Genomic DNA, 27,819 nt, shown 5'->3' on the forward strand with positions numbered 1-27,819 from the left:
TGCTTGGGATGGGGGCTGATTAGATGCAGCTATTTCCAGGCATCCTTGCCTTTTCTTTCCTGAAAAATGATTGTGTTTGAAATATATTTTTAGATGGGGCTACAATACTCACATATATTTTTCTTTTTACTGTACAATTTCAAATCCAGTTTTCTTCCAGAAACACACACACACACACACACACACACACACACACACACACTATAGACATACACACTAGGAGCTAGTGTGACTTTCAGCAGTCCTACTCTTTAGGTGAAAATTATTCTTATATTACTTGTAATTTTTGTCATCTTAAAGTCCACTTTTCCCAGTACAATTTCTGAGGCTTCTTCCTCCCCTTTCCACTCCCAAACATCTATTTATGGACCATTATCCCCTTCTCCATCAACATCTTCTCAGCAGAGCTGTATGCCCCAGGGGGACTGGGCTGGTGTGAGACTCTGCCATGATGAATGGATTTCTTTTCACTCCCAGTAACTGGCTGGCTTCCACCAAGAGCAGCTAATTTCTTTCTAGCTACTTGGAGTAAGTAGATTAGGTTACCAGTACTGCTGCTTATCTCATTCTAGAATCAATGATCCAATTCACATGATCACCAACTATAAATCTGGAGAAACTATTACACAGAAGCCCTGGTAATTGATTAGTGGGTATTTCCTGAAACAAATCATTTACAAGGCAATGCTTTGGTTCCCAGCCTATTTTTGAGGCAATTAGAACCTACTGAGTTGCTTATTCATTTACTATTTGATGATGGTCATTTATTTCTAGTCTAATGTCTGAATCTTACCCCTAGTTTCTCAAGGTTCTGGTCATCAGCTCTTTCTCATTTCTCTGTTGTGTTGTTCTTTCAGGCAGATGCCCAGTTTGCAACACAGCTGATCCTCGGCTTCCATCTGCCTATGGATTTTGATGGCACTAAGATAGAGTTGTTTTGGTCCTTGGAACAAATTGTAGCCAGGATATTCTGCCTTCTGCCTGACCTTCCCAGGTCCAGCAGTCCATGTCATGGGAAAGGGCCGAAAGGGATGAGTGGGTGGAGGACACGCTCCTAGTACCCTGACTCTTTCAAGCACCTGCATGGTAATGGGGCATGCCAGCAGAGAATGGTTGTTCTTCAACATTAGGGTCTGCTTGAGGCTGGAATCCTTGTTTTTTTCCAATCAGGTAAGCATAAAGTATTTATGATTTTGTAATTTGGTCTGCATCAAATTACAGACTGTACAGATCTGGTCAGGTTGGAAGTTGGGTAACAATTTTTATGATGCACTGAGCTCCTTAGAACAATATGATTTGTGCTAAGTTTTGCCTGCAACATTTCATTTAATCTTATAATTCTTATGTGTCCTGGATGGGATCATCCACATCAGAAACCTAATGTGAGGGAGGTGGTGTACATTATCTAATAAGTCATTCAATATATGTGAAAAATTTTCACTCAAACATAGACCAAGATAACACAGAAGGGTGCTTTTAACCAAAAGGACTCTCCAGTAACTAACAGAAATCCAAAAATGGCAAGCTCACAGAAGCTGGAGTAGTCAAGAACAATAGATCAGAAGGAAGGGGTTCCTGTAGAGCAATATTATTCCATGTTTCTCATACTTTATTTCTTATTATTTTTGTGGTTAAAAAATATAACAAAAAATATATAGAATACTTGATGAGTTTGTGTGCACAGTGGACTGTAACCTTCCCTGTGTTGGTCCAATTTTAGTATATGCACTGCCAAAAACAGCATCTCAAACTTTTTATCTTGTAAATCACAACACGAAATACATTTTGCATCATGATTTCATACACATACCTATATAACTGAAACACAAGTTTACTTTATGATACGTGTCCTTGTCCTCTGCAGTGCATTTCATTATTCTACTGTATTTTATATCTCTTGTTAAAAATAATTCTGGTCATGACCTGTTAAATGGACTTTACAACATACAGATACTGGTCTGTAAACACCAACATGCAGAAATTGAGGCTCAGAGATGTGTTGAGTACCTAGCACAGTGTCTTGCAAAAATAATCCTAAGTGTCTGCTTTATCTCCACACATGACATGCAAGCAGAGCTGCACCCCAGCAGCAGATCAGGGATAGAACCCAGGTTTCTTGGCTCCCAGTGCAGGGTTTTTAAGTCAAGGGCAATTTTTCAAAGAAGAGAGATTTCTCGTGGCAGAGGTTCTTCATAGAGATCGACAGAAGTAGGAAGAAACATTGAAATCATTGGAGACACACATCACCCCACAATGGGCAGTGCCCCAAGGTCACAGGATGCTAGCTAGAACAGAATTGTCTCATTCCAAAGCCCACACTCTCTTTGATTTTCTACTTTGGTTGTTCAGAAAAAAAATAAACTGAAGAGTTCTGTAACATTACCAATGCCCAGGCTACATCAAATCAATTTAATCAGAATATTTAGGGGGTAGGGTTTTCGAAGAGCTCCCCAGCTAGTTTAAATACAGAGCTACCACCTCCATGAAATGTAGAAGAGATCCCTTAAAACATTTCTCATTAATCCTTCCAGCCCCACTGAAATCTCCCCTCCAGGCCCCAGGGACTCCTAACTCAAATTCATAGTCAAAAGTAACTGCCCTTCCATTGCGTTCATGTAGCAATCAGATCTCCCTTTATCCTGTGTTTATCCCCCTGCTGGATGATGCACTTACTGGCTGCAGGGCTTATGCCTTACTCATAGTTGTATCCAAGTGTGTAATAAATATTTACAGAATGCCCTTTGCTCAGATGGCTCTTCTTTGCCAGACCATCCAGGCTTCTGGAGTCTACTAGGAATCAGCTGTCACGCCTAAGGAGAGTGATTAAAATTCTCCCCGGGGTCAGTCCTACAGAGGGCAAGAAGGACACTCGCTCCAGGGGTGGCAGAATCCTGATCAGTGAGAACAAGAGTCACTGAAGGCCGTGGAACAGTCACTTCATGCGGTGGGATTTTTCTCTCCCCATCTTTCCTTGCTAGTGGTCTCCTCTGGGTTTCGGAATCATCCGGGATTTCTAACGAGGCGGTGCTGCGCCGTGTGCAGAACCCTGGACCGGAAGTAGGGAAAACGGACTTCCTGTGCCGGGGGTGCCCATCGCTGTGGCGTGTGCGGGGAAGGCAGTTTTCGGTTTTGTTCGCTGGGAGTGACAAATCCTTGGTTAATTGTCACAATCTGCTCCTTTCCCCCTAGGGGATTATACAAGAGCTCCTTATATTTAAAAAAAAAAAAAAAAAAAAGCTTCGTTCAGGTCCTTGAGCTTTTCCGAGGACAGCTTTGTATAAATATAAGATACCTTTTGTTATTGTTTGTAGCCCGAGGGATTTGCGGAAAGAAGTTGGGAGCCAGCAGCGCTCATTTTTATAGGCAGAAAATAGCTGTTGGAAAAAACAACCTGATGTGTGGAGCACAATGTTCTTATCGAGCAGACAGAATTATCTTTCCCAGGCAGCCATGAACACAAAACACCTGGTACACACGTTTCCTGACCCTTCACATATTTTGAAAGAAAGAGACCTTTACCCTGACCTGTCAAGCAGTGATCTCCATGAACTTCTGTCCACAGACTCTCCGACTGTTATCTTGGCTTGCTTCTGTGCGCTGAAATGGTAAACATCGCTGATCCTCACTAATAGGACATCTTCTCCAGATATCACTGGGACCTTATCAGATCCTCACATGCATTTCTTCTTCCTACGAATGCGGCCTCTGATGGGGGCGCATCTCGGCCATGTCAGGGGCTAAGAGTCAGGGGCTTCCTGCCTCCAGCCCAACACTGTGGGTGCAGTAGAGGAGATAAGGACCGAAGATTTGATCCCTACTCAGCAATCACCTAAAACCTTTGGGAGAGAAAACAAAAGTCACTGAAAAACTTTAGCAAAACATACAGATCTATCTATTCATGAGAAAAGTATTAAAAGAAGGTAGAAATCAGCTAGAAAGCTACACGGAGGTTAAGGGTACAACCCACCTGAGAGGTGGTCGGTAATGTTAAAGTGAATAAAGGCAACTTGACATGGGTGAAAAGGCTTGGAAATGGTGGAGGAAGGAGCAACAGCCATACTTGGGATGTCACATACGCAATAGTTGAAGCATTAGTAGTGGAACAGAGTGGAATGACCTTGGTATGCCTTTCTCCAGCCATGCATTCTGAACAAATTATGTAACTCTGAACACATGACTTTCCTTTTCCATAGTGATTAATTAGTGCTAATACTTCTGTTGTCATTTGGGGGGGACAATGAAATGAGATAAATACAGGAAGAAATCTTAGTCTACTGTCAGGCATGTAATAACTATTTAAACCATGTTTATTGTTGTTGCTGTTTTTTATTGTTACTAGGGAAAGTGTAAGCAATGGAAGGAATTCATCTATATATGGGGAAATTATATTTTCCTTGTAATCATCAAATAATCAAAATACTTGGTGCTGGGTTATTTAAGTGAATTTGATCAGACGGCACCTGCCCCCTGCAATAGTGTGAAAGAAAGAAAGATCATGAAGGTTTATTCCCTCCCTCAAGCCTCTTCCCTCCTCCCAGCTCTCTTCCCCATGGCAACTATTTCCACCTCTTCTGTGCCACAGTGAATATCTCTCATAATCTTTCTACTCCCCTCCCACCCAAATTTGAAATCTCATCTCCCAGGCTGGATGAGAGGATGATGAGTTACAAGGGATGAATCTGCAATGATGGCCTCTCAGATATTGGTGACAACATGTAAGACCTGGGGACAGAGATTCTCTTGGATGTTTCTGGACCTATTAAGTCATATCTAGGTAGCTACATACCTCAAACATAGGGAGTGCTCAGCAGGAGAATTTTTAGGTTCTTTTTCAAATCAAAATCTCAAGAGTAAGAACTTAATTAACTTAATTCTTCATTGTCCTCCTGGAAGACACACGTACTGGTGCACTGATGATATAACTAAGCTACGATGTCACAGGTCATTAGAGCTGTCTTATGCCATTGTGTAGTTTGTGCATTACATGCAAAAGTCAGCTGTCCACCTAGCTGCATCCATTCCTTTCCCTTCTTTACCCTGCGGATGATAGTCGTGCTCCTACTGAAGTGGCCTGAGCCACATTCCTGGCTCCAAATTACCTACAGGATAAAACCTAAACTTCTCAGCCTGGCAGATAAAGCTCTGCATATCCATCCTGGCCTTCTTCTCTGCTTTCTCCTTATCTCTTGCTGTGATAAACTTTCCCCAGGTCCCCACAAACACCTCACCCTTTTAAGACATTGCCCTTCAATCCAAACACCTTCCCAACCTTCTTCAACTTCACGAGGATCATTGCTGAAGGAAAAGCTCTCGTGTCTCAGACTTTAAGCTGTGCAGTTATTTGTTCTGCATTGTTTATATTCCCACAGTTAAACACTTAGTGGATGTTTAAAATATTTCTTCAATGAATGAATGCATTTGTATTTCAATGATAGCATTGATGGCAAGGTAGGGTAATTGTCCTACTTACTTGGTTACCTCATCAGACTGTGAGCTTCTTCAAAGGGGGAGAGGATACGAGTGTATCTGTTTTATCTATACCCTCAGATCTGACTACAGTGGCTCTTTGGGTAAGTTTTAAGTCAAAATTTGACAAATAATTGAATTTCTTATATATCTTTTGCAAATGATTTTTTTTTTGGTGTCATCATGCATTATTTCTTTCATGATTACATTTCTTTCCTTTGTTGATGTAGGGTTGGGGTAAAAGAAAGGGAAGAGAACAGTGTTCTTTTGCTGTCTTATCTCTCCAATATAGCAAGAATATGGAAATGAGGGGAGGGGAAACAGGGGAAGCCTCCTTGTAGGTTGGAGCCCCTGGAATTAGAAGCTGAGAGTCTTCTGAAAGTGCTCACAAGTGAAACCTAGAAGGGGCTGAGGGCAAGGGCTGGGGCTGTAGCTCATTGGTAGAGAGCCTGCCTCTTATGTGTGAGGCCCTGGGTTCGATCCTCAGCACCACATAAAAATAAATAAAGATATTGTGTCAACTTCAACTAAAAAAATATTTTTTTAAATGTTAACAAAAAAAGAAGGGGCTGAGGGAAGCAAGACAGGACAGGGGACAAGCAAAACCAACACACAGATTTAGTTGCAGCTAAGTCCCTGCCTGGTCCCATGGGAAGCTGAGGAACAAGGAGAGCCTCCAGAATTGTCCCATCTTGAGGGAAGAGGCCTGTGTGCTTTTATGCCTCCATATTAGTAGGTGGCTATAAGCCACGCCCACAAGTGAGGAGATAACCTTGGGGAATTTCAAGGGGAGCAGCTTTGGAAGCTCAGGGAAGTCTTCAGTGGAGATAGAGGTTATTGCTCACCAACATTCATGGCAACTGAGCAAGGCGGGCGCCCTTCTGGTAAAGCCATCTGAGCAATACAGCCATAGCCCCACCACACATCCAGAAGATGTTAGAAAGTCTAGAAGAGTTATCCAAGATTTTATTTCAAACCCACCTCCTCCAGTTTAGCCAAGTTATCTGGATTAGTTCCTCACTCCTGAACAGATTAGCATCAGCAAGATAGAAGAGGGGCAGAGACCCTGGAAGGTAAGTGCACCAACAGGAGCAGAACAAAGCCAGGAGCCAAGAGGCACAGCAGTCTGGAAGCCTGTGGGCAGAGTCCTGAGGACTGAGAGCTAAAGATGAAGTCTACGATGATTTTACAAGAAAAGGTTGGGTAAGCTGTATTGGGCATTCTAGGTGTAGGAACACAGGATGATATGCAATGTAATTTTAAAATATTTCATTTGAAATTTGGAAGCTTGAGGTGTGTGAACAATGATATAGATATTTTATTTTTACAGAATTCTCCTTCTGTGTCAACCCTAACAGATAAGTGAGGTGTTGCTGGCTACTCCTCAGGGAATCTCTTCTGCCCAGGAGCTCATGGAATCTTCCAGAGGATCACTTCAGACTTGTTTAAAAGTTCTGGCAGTTTTGGTTCCACCTAGCATATGGGATTAAATAATTGGGGCTGAGAGGAGCCTTGTACAATCACCACACTTACGATTGAGTGTGATATAGGGAATGCTCTACCCTGGCATGGGACAAATGGAGTTCAAGTTCCTCCCTGTCATTAACATCTGTGTGGCTCTACACAAGTCATTTCTCTTCTTTGAGTCTTGCTGTCTTCAACAGTAAAGAGGAAATGCTCATATTTATTATCCATTATTAATATTTATGTTGTACATTACATGAGTATATTTTATAATGTATTGAGACAGTTTGTAGAGAAACAATATTATACTGTCTCACCAGTCCATTGTGAGGAATAAGCAAGATAATATTTGTGAATTTGCCTTGTAAGAGACAAAAGAATTAAAAGTGGTATAGTTGGTATGGTTGGAAAAGTATGCTCTTCATCTTCTTCTTTCCAATAAACCTTTTGATAGTTTTTCTAAATCTATGAGCTGGTGAGAGACACACGGATGCAATTTACCATAGATTTATTCTGTCCCTGTCCATTGCCATCTGCCTCCTGAGCTGCCCTCTGGGGAGCCAACCTGCCCCCCATTTCTCCATCCTGTTCCAGAATGGCTGCCTTTGGAGAATGGGGTTTCTCAGGAAGGACATTGCACAATCAGAGAGGCTGATCTGCCAAGACTGTAACATTTTTTTTCCTGGAGCATTTTCAGGAATGTGTCACAGGAGGTGGGGGAGATGGGCAATGGAACAGAGAGTACTAGGCACCAACAACCAGGTAATAAACTGTCCAAGCATTCCTTTTCAAAATCTAATGAAGACATCAATCTTCATTAAGTCAAAGGGTCTGGGGTCTGTAGCGGTGAGATTTTCTGGGCTGCTTCAAAAAGCTGGAGAAACAATGGCCAAGATGCAGACCATAGAAATGAGAAGCAGTGAATTCTAGAACTTGATGATGTCAATTTTCAACAAGTGCTGAATTTGCCAATAACTGTGATCCCCAAACATGAACCTCAAGCTCAGTGTTGTGCTGGAGCCAGCTTGCCTGGGTCAAGAGGGCTGCTTATCATGGCTCTTTCCAACTCCATGCTCACCAAAGTCACGCTAGAGGCTTTAACTGGCCCCCGTGGCAGTATGACACCACAGATTCAACAGCTGATACGGATGAGGCTGTCCCCCCCTCCAGAGAGTCATCTTACCAGCACACCACTACTTCATTTTGAATCAATGTCAAATGACATGTGGAATCCTGAAGTCACTTTCCGAAGGACAGTGTTGTTCTCGAATTTCCAAGTAAACCACTGGGGGAAAGAAATCTCATGTATATAATGATCAGAAATTCTTTACTTTCAGATTCCAAATTCTCCTTCTTTAGATAGCCTCTCTTTTTCTGTAGAAAGTAGCTGCTACAGATCTGAGAAAGGCCTGAGGTGCTGTTCTCCCAGGGTCAATTGATAGATTTTTTTCATGATCTCCCAAGGTCTACCAGTGGGAAAGATGCCTCCAGAAAGAAATGTTCCCCCGCAGAGTACAACGCCCCCACCCCACCCCGTGCAAGCTCCAGTGAGGCTATGGAAAAGTAGGGGTAAGATGCTGTTCTCTGCTGGGGGAAATTTTGCAAAACACTTGGATTCAGTGGAAAGTGATCAGCCTTAGCCAAAAAAAAAAAAAAAAAAAAAATCTAGTTTTCTTCTCCTTTCCTATACAAACTAGGATTTTTTAAAAAAGGCAATAAAAACACAAACGTGTACAATATTCACTTCCATATATCTTTCTTTTTTTCTGTAGACCTTCCTTTCATTCTGTCTTTGTGGCTGTACCTAATGATTTTCACCACTGTTTCCCATAACTTCCTTGAGGTTGGAATGAGAAGGAGTGGGGAAGAAATTAGTATTTAGAAGGCACCAACTATATATCAGATACTGGAGTATTCTTATTTAGTTCAGCAATTGTGCAAGGAAGGTACCATTATTTCCTTTTTTTCGGGAAAGGAAAGGCCAGAATTATCTTAAGCTTACTCAATTCTCTTAGTACATTTTCTGTTGCATTAACACAATATCTGAGACTGAATAATTTATAAAGGAAAGAAGTTTATTTAGCTCACAGTTCCAGAGTCTCACAGATCTGGAAGTGGGTGGCTTCATCTGGTGAGCATCTCACACTGCATCATATCATGGTGGGAAAGAGGAAGCGCAAGTATATGCAGAAGAGATGAGGGCTGAGGGCCAGACTTGCTCTGTAAGGAGAAGGTACTCCCATGAGCAAGGCGTGGGACCTAATGATCTCCTAAGGACCTAATGATCTTAAGGGCCTAATGATCTCCTAAGACTCTCATTCCCTCTTGACACTCACGGTTCCACTGGGGACTAAGTCTCAACATGAGTTCAGAGAGGACAAACTACTTTGAAACCAGAGCACCAACTAATGGATTTTGGAATTGGAATTTTAATATAGATCTCCCTGCCTTCATATTTTATGTTCTTTCTGCCTTTTCAACTATATAGTATTGACTATTGAAAAATAAAGTTCAACTGTAAGCCCAGTTCTGAAGACAAGGTACAGCCTGAGGCTGGTCTCTAGCAGCTGGCCTTCCAAGGGACACAACTAGATTGTCTAGTGAAGTAAAGAGGAGAACTTTTCTAGGGATACAACTTGCCATTTCTTTGAGACAAACATCAAATATTTGTTGTTATACTCATTTAAAATGTAAAGTAGAAGAAGAGCATGGATATTGGAAGTGAATATTTTATCTTGTTGTTGGATGATTTGACAAATGATACTTTATGAATCAAATGTTGGTACCCAAATATTTTTAATAAATATAAAAAGTTACATATACAATAATAAAATATTTTTAAATTTTTTATTATGGAATGTTAAAGTCTAGCAGAAAAGAGAAAGAGGGAGAGAGAGAAAAAGAGAAAGACTGTGTATGTTTCTTAAATTTTCAACGTGCTCAATTGCAAGCAACTTTAAAACCTCCAAATGGAAATGTAGTTGGAACACAGGAGAAAGGTTTGGACTATAGCAATGGATTTGGATTTTGTCAGTATGTAGAGGTATCTAAAGCCATGGGAATAGAGAGGATCATCAATTAAATGTGTATAAAGTAAGAAGGTAGGTTATAGAATTAAACCCAGAAATTTTTCTGCATTTAATATCCAAAATGTGTTCAGTCTTCTAGAGTCACCCAAGTACCTCCAGCATCTCTGGACTTACTGTTTTACTTCCTTAGTAAAGCTTTATGCCAAAAAAATAGAGGCATCTAGTGAGGACACAGAACACTGCCCCCTAAAATTGACATTTCAGACTTGTCAGAGTTTTTTCTACACCAGTGAGAAAGTTGCATCCTGGTAGAACTAGCACTTTTTAGAAATAGCTCAGGAGAACTTATACTTCTAATTAGGATGTAGAAACAGTCAATAGAAACAGATTCAAAGAAGACCTGAGTTTTTGGAATTGCCAGACTGGGTGTGTAAAACAACTATTATAAATAATGTTAATGAACTTATAGAAAATTATGGATATAGTAGATAAAGAAATGGATTATTTCAAAAGAATTATTCAAACACTAAACAAAACCAAGCAGAAAATATAGAACTAAAAAAATATAATATCTAAGATATCTGGGGAAGAAAGGAGCAGTGAATGAGAAGAGCAAGTGACAGAAATATTCAAGCTGAAAGAAAGAAAAATTACAGAGAATGAATACATTATCAATGATCATGAAATAATATCAAGTTTATAACATCCAGGCATTGAGTCCCACGAGTGGAGGAGATAGAGAATCAAGTAGAAAAAAATTTTTAGAGAGGAAATAATGATTGAAAATTTGCAAATTTAATGAAAACATCAATCTGAGAAAACCACTCCTAGACATATGATAGTCAAACCAATGAAAATAAACTGAAAGAACATCTTAATAGCAGTCTTCTCAATAACGACATATATGCCAGGGACAATGATGTGAATGATGGCTGACTGCACACTGGAAACTGAAAATCAGAAAACATGACACAAAACAATGGAACATCTTTAAAGGAAATAATACTGTCACCACAGATTTCTGTATCCAACTAAAAATTCTTCAAAAATCAAGATGAAAGAAAGGTATTTTCAGATAACAGAAGCTAAGAAAATTCACTGCAAGTAGACCTACACCATAATAAATATTAGTGATAATTTTTCAGCATAAAAAACATCCAGATAGAAACTTGGAGATGCAGGATGAAAAAAAAAAAAAAAACAGTAAGAAAAATGGGGACTTCCAGTTTCCAGTCCAATGTTTAAGGACCTTAGAGGCCATCACTCTGTTTTACCAGTAAAAAACTGAGCAAATTGTAAATTCAACAATTCTTTTTTCAATTCTTCATCAGAGAAGTAAAGACATAGGACAGATCACTGTCCCTAAAATTGGAAAGACAGGCAAATAGAGAAAGAACCACTTACCAGAGCAGAAACTCCTGAGCAGTAACCACCTTAGAACCAGTGCTAGGGTAGGAAAACCAAAAATGGAATTGATTAGTTGCTAGAGACTCTGTGAACCCTTCTGGGCAGACCCAGTCACAGGAGGACTCCCACACTTTTGTGGGTTTTACTCCAAAAGCTTTACCAGGTCCTCGGAATAAATATCAGAGAAAAATTCCTCAGTGCTTCTGGCAGGGGGAAAGGGAAAGAAACAAATTTGAAATATGCCAGAGCATTCTGTTCTTCACAACAAGGCTTGCTCTCAAGAGAAATTATTTTAGCAGAGCCTAATCTGCTAGAATTTTAAGAGTTTGACCAAGAGGAAGAGAAATACCCAACTCCAGCCTTTCACCTGGGGTAAGAGAAGTACCCAACTTCAGTTCCCTCTAGCCATCTCCTAAATCTAAACCTAAACCCAAGGCACAAAGCTAAGAAGTACAGATAAAGTTTGCAGCCCAGAGACACAGGCACACCAAAAGTCTGGAACTAATTATGAGATTTACCACAACATTACTAAAGACCTTTCTATAAAATTCCATTTACTCAGTACAATATATGCATCTTCAAAAACAACAACAGTAAAATAGATGTCATAGAAGGAGCAGAAAACATAGTTTGAAGAGACTGAAAAGCATTCAAACTAGAGTCAGATATTGCAAGAATGTTGGGATTATTAGATGAGAAATCTTTTTTAAACTACAATTAATATGCTAAGAGCTTTAATGGAAAAATAGATGATACGCAAGGACAGATATATAATTTAAGCAGAGAGATGGAAATCCCAAGAAAGAATCACAAAAGAAATACTAGAGCTGGGCACAGTGGCACATGCCTGTAATCCCAGCATCTTGGGAGGCTGAGGCAGAGGGAGCTCAAATTCAAAGTCGGCCTCAGCAACTTAGCAAGGCCCTAAGCAACTCAGCAAGATCCTATCTCTAAATAAAATATAAAAAGGGCTGGGGATATAGCTCAGTGGCTAGGTGCCCCTGGATTCAATCCCCTCAAAATACTAGAAATCAAAAATACTGTAACAGAAGTAACAAATTTATTTAATGGGATTATTCATATACTGGAAATGGCTCAGGAAAGAATCTCTGAGCTTAAGGACATAACAATAGAAACTTACAAAATGGAGAAGCAAAGAAAAATAAACTGGAACATAATATTTAAGAACTATGCGATAATTACAAAAGGTATAATACATATATAATGGGAATACTAGAAGAAAAAGAGGAAGAAAAGAACAGAAGCAATGTTTGAAACATTAATGACTGAAAATTTCCCCCAAATTAAGGTCAGATTTCAAACTATTGATCAGGAATCCCCAGAAAACACCAAGGAAAACACGAGTCCAAACAACTACACCTAAGCATATCTCTTTCAAATTTCAGAAAATCAAAGATAAAGAAAAAAAGGTCCAACTCTCCACCATGTTGGCTTAGGAACCAACTTCTTCAATATGACTCCGAAAGTGCAAGACAAAATCAAGAATCAATCAATGAGATGGTATCAAATCTCAAAGCTTCTTCACAGCAAAGGAAACAAACAAAAATATGAACAGAGAGCCTACAGAGTGGGAGAAACTCTTTACCATCTTTACCTCAGATGGAGCATTAATCTCTAGGACATACAAAGAACTCAAAAAACTTAAAACAAAAAACAACTCAATCAATAAATGGACAAAGGAACTGAACATGCACTTCACAGAAGAAGAAATACAGAAGGCCAATAAATATATGAAAAATATTCAACATCTCTAGCAATTAGAGAAATGCAATTCAAAACTACACTGAGATTCCATCTTACCCCAGTCAGAATGGCAATTATCAAGCATATAAGCAACAATAAATGTTGGCAAAGATATGGGAAAATATATTCACTTATATACATTGCTGGTGGGACTGTAAACTGGTGTGACCACTTAGAAAGCAGTATGGAGATTCCTTCAAAAAGCTGGAAATGGAACCACCATTTGACCCTGTTATCCCATTCCTTGGTTTATATCCAAAGTACTTAAAATCAGCATATTATAGTGACGAAGCCACTTCAATGTTTATAGCAACTCAATTCACAATAGCCTAACTATGGAACCAACCTAGGTCTCCTACCACAGGGAAATGTATAAGGAAAATGTGGTATACATACACAGTGAAATAGTATTTAGCCATAAAGAAGAATGATATTATGGAATTTGCTGGTAAATGGATAGAACTGGAGAATATTATGCTAAGGGAAATAAGCCAGTCCCCAAAACTAAAGACAGAACTTCTCTCTTATATGTGGATGCTGACCCACAACAAGGAAGGGAAAGATTAGAAGTTCATCATGCTAGGAAAAAGGGGAATGAAGGGAAGGGAGGAGGGACATAATAGGAAAGACAGTAGAATAAATCAGACATATCTTTCCTATCCTCATATATAAATACATGACCAGTGAAACTCCACATCATGTACAACCACAATAATGGGATCCTAATTGAAACAAGTTTTATTTATTATGTGTGTATAATGTTTCAAAATATACTGTCATGTAAAATAATAATAATAATAATAATAATAATAATAAAAGTTTTTTAAAAAAGAGAAAAAGAAAGGAAAAAAAAGAAATCAGAGGGGAAAAGAATCACCTTGCCTCTAAAGGAGTAAAGATAAGAATTAGATCTGACTTCTCAGAACCATGCAAATGAGAACAGACTGGAGTGGAATACTTAAGTATTAAGAGGATTGAAAAACCCCACCAACCTAGAACTATATACCTTGTTAAAGTATCCTTTGAAAGTGAAGAAGAAATAAAGACTTTATCAGACAAAAATGAAATTTGTTGGTAGTTAATCTGCCTTATAAGAAATGTTAAAAGAAGTTTTTCAAAAAGAAGGAATATTATTACTTGTCAGAAACTCAGAATTGTGTGAAGAAAAGAAAAGCATCATTGAAAGAATGAGTGAAGGCAAAACAAAAACCTTATTTTTTTACTCTTAATTGATCTAACAGAAAACAGTTTGTCCAAAATAATAATAGCAACAGTGTATTTAATTTGGTATGCCTTTATACATATTTAAAATATTTTGAATTAAATAAAAATGCAAATACAAGTTAAAACTTGTGGAATGCAGTGAAAATAATATTTAAGGAGAAGTTTAAAGTATTAAGTGCACATATTAGAAAAGAAGAAATCTTAGTTTCCTCCTTAGAAAACTAGAAAAAAGAACTGCAATTTAAATATAAAGTAAGAAGAAAAAAATAAGAAGAAAATTAGAGCAGAAAGCAGTGAAATGGAAAACAGAAAAATCAACAAAGAAAATTACCGAAACAAAATCTGGCTCTTTGAAAAGACCAGTAAAATTTATAAACCTCTTACTAGTCTAGGAAAATTTTAAGACAAAAACTAAAAATATTGTAATTGAAAAATGGGACATCATCATAAATCTCATAGACATTAAAAGGATAACCAAAACCCTATAAAGATCTCTACATTCACAGTTTAATAACCTAGATAAAGCAGACTGATTTCTTGAGAAGCACAGCCTGCCAAAATCAAACAAGAATTGAGAGTCTGAATATATCTGCAAAGAAATTGAATCAATAACTAATAAGCTTTTAAAATTAAAATCACTAGCTCCACTAGTAAACTATGCACCAAACACTCAAAGTAATGGTAGATTTGAATTGTCAACTTGATTGGATCATGAGATACCAAAGATTAAGAGGCTTCTGGGTGGGTCTAGGGATGATTGGCCTATGTGATAGCCAATTGAAGTAGACACCCTCCCTAAGCATGGGCAGCACCATCCAATAGGTTGGAGGCTTGGATGGAAGAAAGTTGGAAGAACAAGAAAGCTGCAGCAGATGCAAGCTTGATGCTTCTTGAAGGGTTTCTTGGTTGCTGCTGCAATTGCGAGAGGTGGTTAGTCTCTCACTTCTTCACTCTTCCAAAGCAGACTCTACCAGTGATTCTCCAGGGAGCTTCCAGAACCCTGGGTCTTGGACTGGGGTAGCACTATTGATCCCTCTTGTTGTGGGACTTCATCCTCTTGGACTGCACAGCTACTGGTTCCTCCAGCTCTCCAGCCTGCAGATGGCCACTGTGGACTATCCAGCTTCTGGTCATGTAAGCCAATCTAATAAATCCCCTTCTTATAATCATACCTCCTGTTGATTCTGTTTCTCTCGAGAACCTTGACTAATACATTTGAGAAAGAAATTATATCAATTTTATAGAGTCTATTTCAGAAGATAGAAACAGAGGTAATACTTTTTAACTCATTCTATGAGTTGATACCAAAACTAGAGGAAAACATTACAAGAAAAGAAAACTACAAGCCAACATCTCTCATGAACACAAATGCAGAAATCCTCAATAAAAACATTAGCAAATCAAACCCAACAATGAATATGAAGTATACTATGTGATCAGGTGAAATTATTCCCAGTATTCACACTGGTTCAGTGCTCAAAAATCGATTAATGTAAGCCATCACATCAAAAAAAATCACTTGACTATATTAATAAATGCAGAAGAAAAGTGTTTGAAAAATCCAACTATACAACTATCATCACACTTAACAGTGAGATACTTAAGTATAAATATTACAAAATGTGAACAAGGTATATGTGAGGAAAACTCTGGTAAAAAAATATCAAAGAAAAACTAAAAAAGCGGAGAGAGATTTCATGTTCATGGATAAGAAGACTCAATATTATCAAGAGGCCAGTCCTTAACAACTTGATCTACAAAATTCAAAATTCACGCAGAGTCTAAAGGATATTTTGGAGACACAAAAGATTCAGACTAGCCAGCTCCATATTGAAGGAGAAGGAAAGTCTGACATTTACAGACTTCAAGGCTTGCTACAAAGTTACAATAATTAAAACAGAGCCGGGTCACGACACATGACTAAACCAGTCAGGGTCACTCCAGGTGAACTGGGCTGGCACGAAACAGTCACACAGAGACATAGAAATACCTTTTCCTTGGGGTACTGTGACGGCTCCTCTGACCCAGCTCCCACAGAGGAGGCAACAGGCAAGAAAGAGAAAGAGCATGCCTTGAACCTGGGGTTTTATTGAGGGAGGCTGTTCCATGGAATATTCTATCCAAAAAAGGGCAAAGGGGTAGGGTTACAAAGGAACAGGTGAGTATAACTCAACCCCACTGGGTGACACCTAGTCCTGGAGCCACACCTTGTTATCTGAGCTGGGGTAAGGCCCAAGTTTCTGTGACCTGGAACTGCCATGCCAGGCTGAACGCAATAATCATTCAGAACCCCGGGCATCAGGACTTAAAGGTATCTGCATCCAGGGGCAGCTCCCAACAGAATAGTGTTGGTGAAAGAGTAGACAAATAGATGAATGCAACAGAATAGAAAAGCCATAAATCAATACACATAAATAGAGTTAAATATAGTGGACTGATCTTTGACAAGGAAGTAAAGGCCATACAAAAAAGTAATGATAAATTTTTCCACAAACCCAAGTGGAATAGACCTAAATATGAAATTATTTAAAGTCACAAAAGATAATACAGGAGAAAATATAGAATGTCTTTGGATACAGCAATAACATTGAACGTTCCGTGAAAGAAATAAGTGTTAAGTTGGATTTTAATATAACTAAAAGCTTTTTGTGAAGGCACTCTTTTTTAGGGAAGAAGGGAGTATAGGGGCTGAACTCAGGGTCACTTGACCACTGAGACCCATCCCCAGCTCTTGTATTTTATTTAGAGACAGGGTCTCACTGAGTTGTTTAGCACTTTGCTTTTGCTGAGCTTGGCTTTGAACTCATGATCCTCCTGCCTCAGCCTCCCGAACAGCTGGGATTATAAATGTGCAACAACACACCCGGCTTGTGAAGGCACTCTTCAGAGAATAAACAGACAAGCCATCAATAAGAAGAAAATATTTTCAAAAGACACATCTTATAAAGAATTGTCATCCAAAATATACAAAGAACTCTTAAAATTCAATAATAATAAAATAAATATGATTTTAAAATGGGTAAATGATATTAAACAAACACCTTACCCAAAGAAGGTATCTCTTTAAAAAAAAAAAAAACACTGATAACAAAGCACATGAAAACTAAAAAAATAAAATAAAATAAATTGTATGGCAAGAAAAAAGATGTTTATCATCATATGTCATTAAGGAACCGAAAGTTGCAATAATAATGAGATGTCACCATACACCTATTACAAGGGCCAAAATCATTTTTGTCGATTTTGCATTGCTATAACAAAATACCTGAAAAAATACCTGAAGTTGGGTAACATAGAGAAAAGGAGGTTATTTAGCTCACAGTTTTGGAGATTCAAGAGCATAATATTGACATATACTCAGTTCTAGTGAGGGTCTCCTTGACTGCATTATGTCATGGTGGGACAGAAAAAAATTACATGGTAAGACATGAAGTCAAAGACAGACTGAAGAAGAGTCAAGGAAAGCTTTTAAAAAAGTCCTCTCATGAGAACTAACCAGAGTCCCACAAGAAGTACATCATTCCCCTCTGAGGCCAATCCCCTCAATTACCTAAATACTTCCCACTAGGCCCCATCTCTTAAGTTTTGTTTTACCACTCCCAACACTGTCACACTGGGGGTCAACCTCCCCACACATGGATATTCAAATCATATCCAAACTATAGCAAAACGTAAAAGCACATTCATAAGTGAAATAAGCCCATCTGAAAAGACTACAAACTATACAACTGTAAGTATGGCATTCTAGAAAAGATTAGAGGTTGCCAGGGGCTAAGGCCGAGCAAAGATGAATGAACAGAACATGGAGGTGAGGACAGTGCCACTGTTCTGTGTGATACTGCAGAGGTGTATGCAGGCTGTGATACGGTTGTCAAAACCTGTAGGATGCCCAACACCAAGAATGAACTCTAATTTAAACTCAGAGCTTTGGGTAATAATTATGTGTCAGCTTAGGTTAATTGATTGTAACTAATGTACCATTGTGGTGTGGGACATAAATGTGGGGCAGGTGGTACATGGGTTTTAATTAAAAATATATGTAAATTCTCTGTACCTTCCACTCAATCTTTCTGGGAACATACAATTGCTCTAAAAATAAGTTTTATGAGTTTTTATTAGGTGGGTAACTGTAAAGAATAGTGTTTTCTTTTCCACTTCTTAATGTCTTTAAAAGCAAAAATAGCATCACTGTATTATGGCATTTGTAAACTAGGTTAAAGTAAAACACATCAAAACATTATGCCAAAAAGACAGTGGGAGGGGGTTAATGGAAGTTGTACATACAATGATATAAATTACTTTAAGATATACTGAGATGTGATAGGATATGTACTTAGGAGAGAGAGAGAGAGAGAGAGAGAGAGAGAGAGAGAGAGAGAGAGATGGAGAAACCATTACCACCCAAAAGACAATAGAATACTGAAAATTACCCGGTAAATGCAAAAGAAAACATATAAGCAAAAATATAGAAATAAATAAGAAGATGAAACAAATAAAAAACAAACTCAAGATGTTAGATTCAAACACATTAGTGTTAGCTTAGGATGGGTTTGCAGCCGGAACGGTGGAAGCCAGTAATCCCAGCTACTCAGGAGTTTGAGACAGGAGGAGTGCAAGTTCAAGGCCAAGGCCAGCATGGGCCAGATGCTGTTAAAATTAAAAGATAAAAGGGCTGGGGATGTAGTTCAGTGGCAGAGCACCCCTGGGCTCAATCCCCATTACTGCTACCAAAAAAAAAAAATCTTGCAAATTCTTTGAACATTGATGTCACTGAAAGACAGAGTTCATTTCCATGTCCTTGAAAGTGCATAGGCTTGTGGATGCGCCTTTCATGGTTAGATCAAATAAGATATACAGCTTTTTCACTTTTCACTGAATATTCACTCTGAGCTGCTATTGTAGGAATTTCAACTTCACTAGCATTACACACTGGGAAGGATGCACACTGCAGTGCTTTGGTCAACAGTCCCCATGAACCTGTCCTTTAGCCACTGCAGTCCAGGCATAGTCATGCCAGGGAAAAAGTCCCAGAAAGTGATTTTCCAACCCTGAATGTTCCAGATCTCAGCCATTTAAGTCATCCTGGCTAAAGCCCATGACAGTATGGAGCAAAGAATAGCCACTGCAGCTGTACCCCTGTACCCTTTCTGAACCCCTCATCCACCTAACCTGTGAGCATAAATGTAATAGTTATTATTACACCATTAAATTTTTTTGCTCTAATTAGTTATACATGACAGCAGAATGCACTTCAATTCATTGTATACAAATGGAGCACAGTTTTTAATTTCTCTGGTTGTACATGAAGTAGAGTCAAACCATTAGTGCAATCATACATGTACCTAGGGTAATGATGTCCATCTCATTTTACCATCTTTTCTTCCCCCATTCCCCCTCCCCTCCCTGCTCCCCTTTGCCCAACCTGAAGCTCCTCCATTCATTCCAAGCCCCTTTCCACATTATGGATCAGCATCCACTTATCAGAGAAAATAGTCAGCCTTTGGTTCTTTGGGATTGGCTTACTTCACTTAGTATGATATTCTCCAACGCCATCCATTTACCTGCAAATGCCATGATTTTGTTCTTTTTTAATGCTGAGTAATATTCCATTGTGTATATATACTACAGTTTATTTGTCCATTCATCTATTGAAGGGCATCTAGTTTGGTTCCACAGTTTAACTATGGTGAATTGTGCTTCTATAAACATTGATGTGGCTGCATTTCTGTAGTATGCTATTTTTAAGTCCTTTGAGTATAGACGGAGGAGTGGGATAGCTGGGTCAAATGTATACCATTAACTTTTAAAATGATTTGTTATGCAGCAATAGATAACCAGAACACTAACCATATCAGTAATCATATTAAGTGCAAATTAACCAAACACTTCAAATAAAGGCAGAGATTATTAGATATATTATAATGTAGTTCCCAAAATACATATACTATTTACAAGAGAAATTCTTTGAAAAAGATAGATAGGGTAAAAGTAAAGAATCAAAGTAGATTTCAAGGCAGGGAGTATTACTAGATATAAAGAAAGACATTTAACACTAATGAAATGATCAATTTATAAAGAAGACACAAAACAAATCTTACATGTCCTTTATAATGATAAAGAAAACATTGGTGAAATTAGAAGAAATAAATAAAATTATTATAAAAGGTGGAAATTTTAAAGAACCTTAATAATTGACAGAACAAGTGGATAAAAATCAGTATAGATATATGATGTTTGACTAATATTACCAACCAACTTTATAGAACACAGTAAACTGCAATTTGGAGTATGTATCTTTTCAAATGCCATGGAATATTTACTTCAATAGACTATATCTTGGCCATAAAACAAATATTAATAAAAGCCAAAGGACTGATAATGATCAAGTATCTTATCTAACTACAGTGAAATGTAATTTGAAATCAAAACAAATATACAGAGAGAAAATTTCCTATATATTTGGAAATTAAGCAAATTATTTCTTAATAACCCTAAGCTAAAGAATAAATTACAGAAGGAAATAGATAATATTTCAACTAAGTAGTAATGAAAATATACCAAAATTCATGGAGGGTGGGTAAAGTAATGCTTAGGAAAATGTTAATAGTTTAAAATGCTTATTAAAGAATAAGAAAAGGGCTAGGGATATAGCTCAGTTGGTAGAGTGCTTGCCTTGCATGTACATGGCCCTGGGTTCTATCCACAGCACCAAAAAAAAAAAAAAAAAAAAAAGAAGAAGAAGAAAAGTTAAATGAGCTAAATGCTAAATTTCTTCCTTATGCAGCTGAAGAAGAGCAAATTAAACCCAAAAAATGTTTAATAAAGACAATGTGAAAATTGATGAAATAGGAAATAGACAAATACACGCAAAAAAAAAAAACAAACAAAACCCCCCACCAAAAGCCAAAAATTGTTTCTTTAGAGAGATTAATAAATTTGAAAAATGGCAGCAGAGATCACATGACTGGCAAAGCCCAAAATATTTACTATCTGGCCTTTACCAACCCCCATTCACCTACAGCTCTCATGCATTTATTGAGGGAATGTAAAATGTTATGTTCCTTGGGAAACAGTTTGGCAATATTTTATACAGTTAAACATGTACATACTTTTGACTCAGTAATTCCATCCCTAAGTGTTTACCCCAAAGAAATAAAACATAGGTACACAGAGGATTTGTTCAAGAATGTTCACAGTGGCTTTATTTATACTACTCAAACTGGAAACAGTCCACGTATCCATCATTCAGAAAACAGAAAAACAAACTGTGAAATATTTATAAAATGGGATACTATTCAGTAATAAAAATAAATCGTTGATATACTTGACAATATTGGTGAATCTTAAAAAAACATAGTGCCTAGTGTTTTAGAAAGCCTCATACAAAGAGTGTAGAGTATATCATTTCATTCATTGAAAATTCTAGAACCAGGGGCTGGAGTTATAGCTCAATGGTAGAGCACTTGTCTTGCAAGTGTGAGGCACTGGGTTTGATCTTAGCACCACATAAAAGCAAATAAAGGTATTGAGTCCATATACAAATTTAAAAATTTTTTAAAAATTCTAGAACCAGAAAAACTCATCTATGGTGGAAAAAAAATCAAAATTGTGGCTTAATTTGGTGGGTAGGAAATTGGCAGAGATTGATTGGAAGGACATAAAGTAAATTTCTGGGCTTGATGGAACTTCTTTATACCCTAAAGTGATTTGGGTGCATGAATTGTCAAAATCAGTATATATACACTTGAGCTGTATTAATTTTCTTATTTGTGAATTTTATGTCAAAAGAAAAAAACTACAACAAATATTAAGCACTACTTAATATTACACAAACTGAAATATTTAAAGAGAAGCATGCTGATGTCTACAATGTACCTTAGAAAGCAATAAAGAAAAGATAAATTAATAAATGGATAGAGAGATAAATAGATGATAATGATAAAGCACATACACTTAACTACCGATAGGCACTAGGTATACAGGTGTTCACTGTAAAATTCTTTCAACTGTGCTGTGTCTTGAAATTTTTCATACTAAAATGCTACAAAGATTTTTTAAACCCAAAACATTATTTAATAAAGGGGGAGGGGCCGGACAGGGAGTGAGTGGTTGGGGAGTTGTTCCTTTGTCTTTTCTGTGATTCTTTATAGATAGAAGAAAATACTTCTATAAAAACTAAGTAAACAAAAATCCCAGTAGAGTGGAATTTTACAGGATATCTATATTAAGTGGTGCTTAAATCCTTCCAAAATATGTCGGAAATGCCCAGGTTCCTGAAGTTTTAGGAGATTTTCTTGCCTGAATTTGCCAGGGCCTGGTCATCACTGGTGACCTGTTTGGAATTGAACTAGAGATACCAATGCAGTAAGATTATTTTGCTTCCAGAAACACTCCGGCTGAGAGACCTATTGAGAGGATAAAGTCTATAAATGGATCTCTCTCGAAGGATCCTATTATTTTATAAAAGCCCAAAGAATGTTTCCCATCAAGTCCACAAGGGAAAAGAATTCCCTGTATTCTGAACTCTGTGAAGGCAGAAACAGCTATCTTGCTCACCATTTTGTTCAAGGTCTTAGTGCAGAATCTAGCATAAAGCAAAGCTCTGTTAAATATTTGTTGAACAAATAAATGGATGCATGATAATCCCTCCCATTAGAAATCTTCGAGTAACTTTGAAAACAAATGATCCACACATTTCAACTGCCCCCACTCTGGATCAATAGAAACAACTTCCCGTTAAAGGCTTGATTAAATATAGAACTTTCGTCTTTATCTGAATGGTTAATATATCTTTTCAACAAGAGAAAACACCAAATGACAATGATACTGCTACTGCCATTTATTGAGCAGCCACTATAAAAGCTAAAAAAATCATGTGGGGCACTTTAATTTGTTACCAATTCCTACAAAAATCCTAAAAGGTAAGAAAGCTGAGAAAACTAGTGCCTAGCCAAGACAATTCACCAAAGAATCCACTGCTAATAAGACCTAGTACACTCAAATAGAAGCCCCCTGACTCCAAAGCTTATTTGCCACAGACACCTATCATAGTAGAAGGTGCATGTGCTCTGTGCAGTAAAACACGTAAATAAATATAGAAAAGCTATTATCTAGTTAGGTTGCTTTTTCCCATGTGCATATATGGAGAGCCCACTCTTGGCAAACACTGACTGTAGACCTTGTGTGTGTGTATGTGTGTGTGTGTGTGTGTGTGTGTGTGTGTGTGTAGTAACAGCCTAAACAATTAGAAGGAGGAAGGAAGCACATCCTCTTTGGCCTTTGGCCTCTCCCTTCCTCACCCTCTAGTCAATACGAGTCCATCCAGACCAGAGGTCTCTTTCTACTTCTGGCCCCAGTATTGTTATTTTCTGTGCAGCCCACATTTAGGGGTGTTGGTGTTGTTTAAACAGCTAACCTCGTGAGAGGTCCCCTCCTGGGGTGTGTTGTCTTTTCATGCCTTTCTTTAATGGACACTCCAGAGTCCTGTTCCTCTCCCCAAGGAAGAGTGTTTAGACACTGGACATTTATGCCCCTACCCTGATCACGACCATCCCTAAACAACTGCAAGAGAATAGCAGCCATGTGAGGGTGAGGGACCTCACACCTGGGAAGAAGCCTAAATCCTGCTCAAATCCAGAGACCCCAGATGAGTGTCCAGTGCTGCCCACTGCTCTCATTCATGTCCCTCTTCTCCATGTTGAAAACTTTCCCATCCAATTGGAACCTTGATTAGCAAAGAATACCCACTGACACATGGGCCTGAACTAGGACAGGGGATTACCAGGCCTCAGCAAAATGCCAGCTGTTACAAGTGCTCCCTGTTCAGCCCACTCACTGTTATAACCAGGGTTCCACTCCCACAGGCCTGCGTCATACCATTAGATAAGAAAACTGAACAGAAAGTGAAAACAAAATTCCTACATATTTTACTTTTATTATAAGATATGTCATGGTCTGGGATAATGTACAAGACTTATGTGTACACTTAAAATAATACTTACAAAGAATACCCAGCTGAATACTCAAAACCCTAAAAAGTTCACTCCTGAGAACAATTATCTAATTTAAAAAAATGGAATACAGCTAGGGTCCCAAAGACCCTCGCATGACCCTCCCCATCACTTTCTCCTGCTTCTTTATCAGACATAACTAGTCACCAATCTCTAGTGATGAAAGATCCTCTAGTGATTACAGAAGGTTATTATTTACAGTTTATGTGTGTGTGTCCCAAAGCAAAGTAATTTGGATTTGCCTATTTGAGCTTGATATAAGAATTTTAAACAGGCATCCTTTTGTTCTCTCTCACTCCTCCCACTCTGCCTCCATACAATATAGGTACCAAAGAAGTTCTATCTCAAGACACAGCAAGAAGGCAGCCATTTACAATAGAAGCAAATCCTAACCAGAAATCAAGCAGGTTTGAAACTTGATCTTGGACTTCCAGCCTCGACAACAGTCAAAAACATATTTCTGTTGTTGAAGCTTGCTGTAGCAACACAAGCCAACTAATGCAATGCCTAAGACTAATGAAATACCTGCTGTCCATCAAACCACAATTTGCTCAGGACCACTTCTTTCTTTGATGCCTTACCACTTGTAAAAGAGAAATGATACCTTTGCTAAAATCTCTTGGTACAAAGGCATTTGAATTCACTGCCTCTACTCATTCATAGAAACAAAGCATTATAATTTATACATAAAGCTACTGCTTCTCATCTCTGTGGACTGCATTCACATAATGTCAACAGAGTTGGCCGGCAGTGGTTCTGCTCAGGCAGCCATTGAGGGTCTTGGTGGTTGATGGGTTACACCCCACCTGGAAACTGTCTCAGCTATTTTCCATTCAAGTCTTTCCCACAGTGAAAAATATAAAATTTTAAAAGAACCCTTACTATTTAATATTCAAGTTGCCCTTAAAGATAAAAATAAATATTTTTCTGCACTAAAACACAGTTAATACGATGAGCTAAGCAGATTTAGACAGCCTCTGCCACCTGTCTGACACATGAGAATAATAAGTTAGAAAATAAGGTATCCATAGCAGAGGTTCAAAAGAAAGCAAGAGAAATCCCCAGGTACCAGAGTCCTAACAAGTAACTGAAGCTTAGTAGGTGATGGGTGTTCTGAACTAAAGGATCTTAGGCCTGAGCCCTTGCCAGGACAGGTAAGATGCTTGCGTATCTGGGAGGATACCTGGGCTCCTGCGGAAAGTGAGAACACAGAAACGCTTACCTCTAGAAATAATCTTCTCACTGATCTGGAAAGCACGAATAAAGTGGGCTCTCTATCTGGTTATGATTTTTAAATATGAGATAGTAAATTCTCTTCTTGTTTAAACCAGTGGTTCCTAACTTTCACTGTGTCTCAGAATCCCCGAGAAAATTTAAGCAGTGCTGATTCCCAGGTTACTGGAATGGAAAGCCAGGATCAGAGGCAAACTCCTGCAAACTCCGTGTCTGTTAGGCACATCTGGAAGTGTTTTGATTGACAGGGACACCTTCATGGACATCTTCATCATTGTTTTCCTTGAACCTTCAAGGCAGAAATTTGCTTTGGGTTTGCCCACAGGTTCCTCCGGGGACTGAACTCTTGGCATCTAAAGTGATCCACTATTACTTCTGTTTCTTGAGTGTTTATAACAAAACCCACCCAAGTCCACTTGCAGGTGACTTTGGACATTTGTTTCATATTAAGGATGAAATATATAGATGAACCTGCTAGATTATTTTATAAAAGTGCTCATTGTATGTTTTCTTAAAAAAATACTTTGTAAAAAGTTACCTTTAATGCAACAGTTGTAACTTTGTTTCAGTAAATATTGAGTTTAGGTATGGTATCAACTACAGTATTTAAATCTTGAGGTTTTGGTGTTTTCACTTGCAAAAGGTACAGGGCTCTAACGCCTTCATTCACTGAAGTTTTATAAAATGCCAGTGGGCTCAGAGAAGTTTGATGCAAGTATATTCTTAAAGTTGCTCTTAGCAAGAAGCTTTTAAATAGCACCTACATAAAGGGGATGTTCAGCAAGCGCTTGGGTATCCCCCCCCCCCCTCAATGGAGACCATGGGAAGCGCCATGTCTGAGCAGCTGGTGGGTGCATTGGGATAACACAGTCATCTCTGAGATCAAAAGTATATAAAATCAGGAAACCCCAAATAAGAATGACAAGTTTCAAACTGACCTACACCCTAGGTGCCCCTGCCTGAGGAGCACATTGGCCTGAGGAGACAACCATGAACCTTTCAGATACTACCCTTCCCGGTTTTCGGTTGTGGTTGTAACAATTAACACAAGCTGCAGGCTGCCAATAAAACATAATAAGCCAGCCCTCCAAAGATGCAAAATCACTGTGGGAACCTGGTCAGGCCTGCCACACTTGTGATGGTTTTCATGCCATTAAACAGCAAGTAAGTTAATAATTGCAGCAGTTTATCTCAATGCTCCCTGCTGCTTTTAGTGCTTAACTTAAATGTAATGTTGATCAACTTCTGCCAGTAGGCAAGAGGGAAAGCTTTATCAGGAAATGTAAAGATGCTTTGAGATTGTTATTATGCCTTAGGGCAAAGCTACCCTTAAGTGCCCCCACACTGCTCCACATGGAACATTATCTCCTGAAAGCTCTGGAAATGAGTGCCACAGCATTCAGTAGATTTCCGCCCATGCCTGCCCCTCACCACTCCCATAGACACGTTTTGGTTTTTTTTTTTTTTAATGTAGTGCTGTGCTGTCTTAAATCACATAAAATGGCAATTGATAAGATATGGTGAGTGGTGTTTTATTCTCAGCATAGCTTGGCTGACCTGGGCACCCTGTACCGCAGTCCTACCTAGTCCTTGCTGACCACAAAGCCATGGGCTTTCCGGTTATCCTACATCTATTGCACAGCCTCCATTAGCTGGTGTAGTAGATGCTCAAGAAATGTACTGTCCCCTTATACAGACTCGGTGCTTTGTAATGCAGGGTGAACCAAGAACCCCAGAAGGCTGCAAAAGCCAACAAAGACTGACTTTTAATTAAGTGCCCTGGTGGGAGAATCTTTTGTCATTTAAGAGGAATCATTAAAGCTGCCACTTAGAGTGATTCACTTTCTAGAAGTTTTCCATCACATGTCAGTGGATGGAAGAGCTATTTGTCATGTTCAAGTGAGCTGTGCTGTCACATGTTGTCTGTGCAACGAATGCAAATTGGATTTTCAGGATGGACGTTCTTAGTGTTTACATATATCTGATTGGAGGATACCTAGAAGATATCAGAAGGGAAAGAGAATGTCAACTCACAGAAAGGTAGGTAGAATGCCAGCCAGCCTCACTGCAGGCTGCCTGAGCATAGAAAGGCAAACTCTCCAGAGAACCTTTCTACCACAGCACTAGCTGGCCAGTTCCAAAGAAAAAGCCTTTGGAAACATTTGACTTAAAAATCCCAAACTTTCCACAACCTTCTTATCATCTCATCCCAATGGTTGCTT

The 27,819-nt window shown here is 38.5% G+C and overlaps 1 long non-coding RNA gene across 1 annotated transcript; it reads right to left on the reverse strand.

Moving 5' to 3' along the window:
• Positions 1–1,586: 1,586 nt before the first annotated feature.
• Positions 1,587–11,583, reverse strand: LOC144366678 (uncharacterized). The gene is made up of 2 exons (XR_013425782.1): positions 11,364–11,583; positions 1,587–3,836 (listed from the first exon to the last, which is right to left on the reverse strand). It is a non-coding gene; the product is annotated as an uncharacterized LOC144366678 (long non-coding RNA).
• Positions 11,584–27,819: the final 16,236 nt, after the last annotated feature.

The sequence above is a fragment of the Ictidomys tridecemlineatus genome, chromosome 9 (genome assembly GCF_052094955.1).
Source record: "Ictidomys tridecemlineatus isolate mIctTri1 chromosome 9, mIctTri1.hap1, whole genome shotgun sequence".
NCBI lineage: Eukaryota > Metazoa > Chordata > Mammalia > Rodentia > Sciuridae > Ictidomys > Ictidomys tridecemlineatus.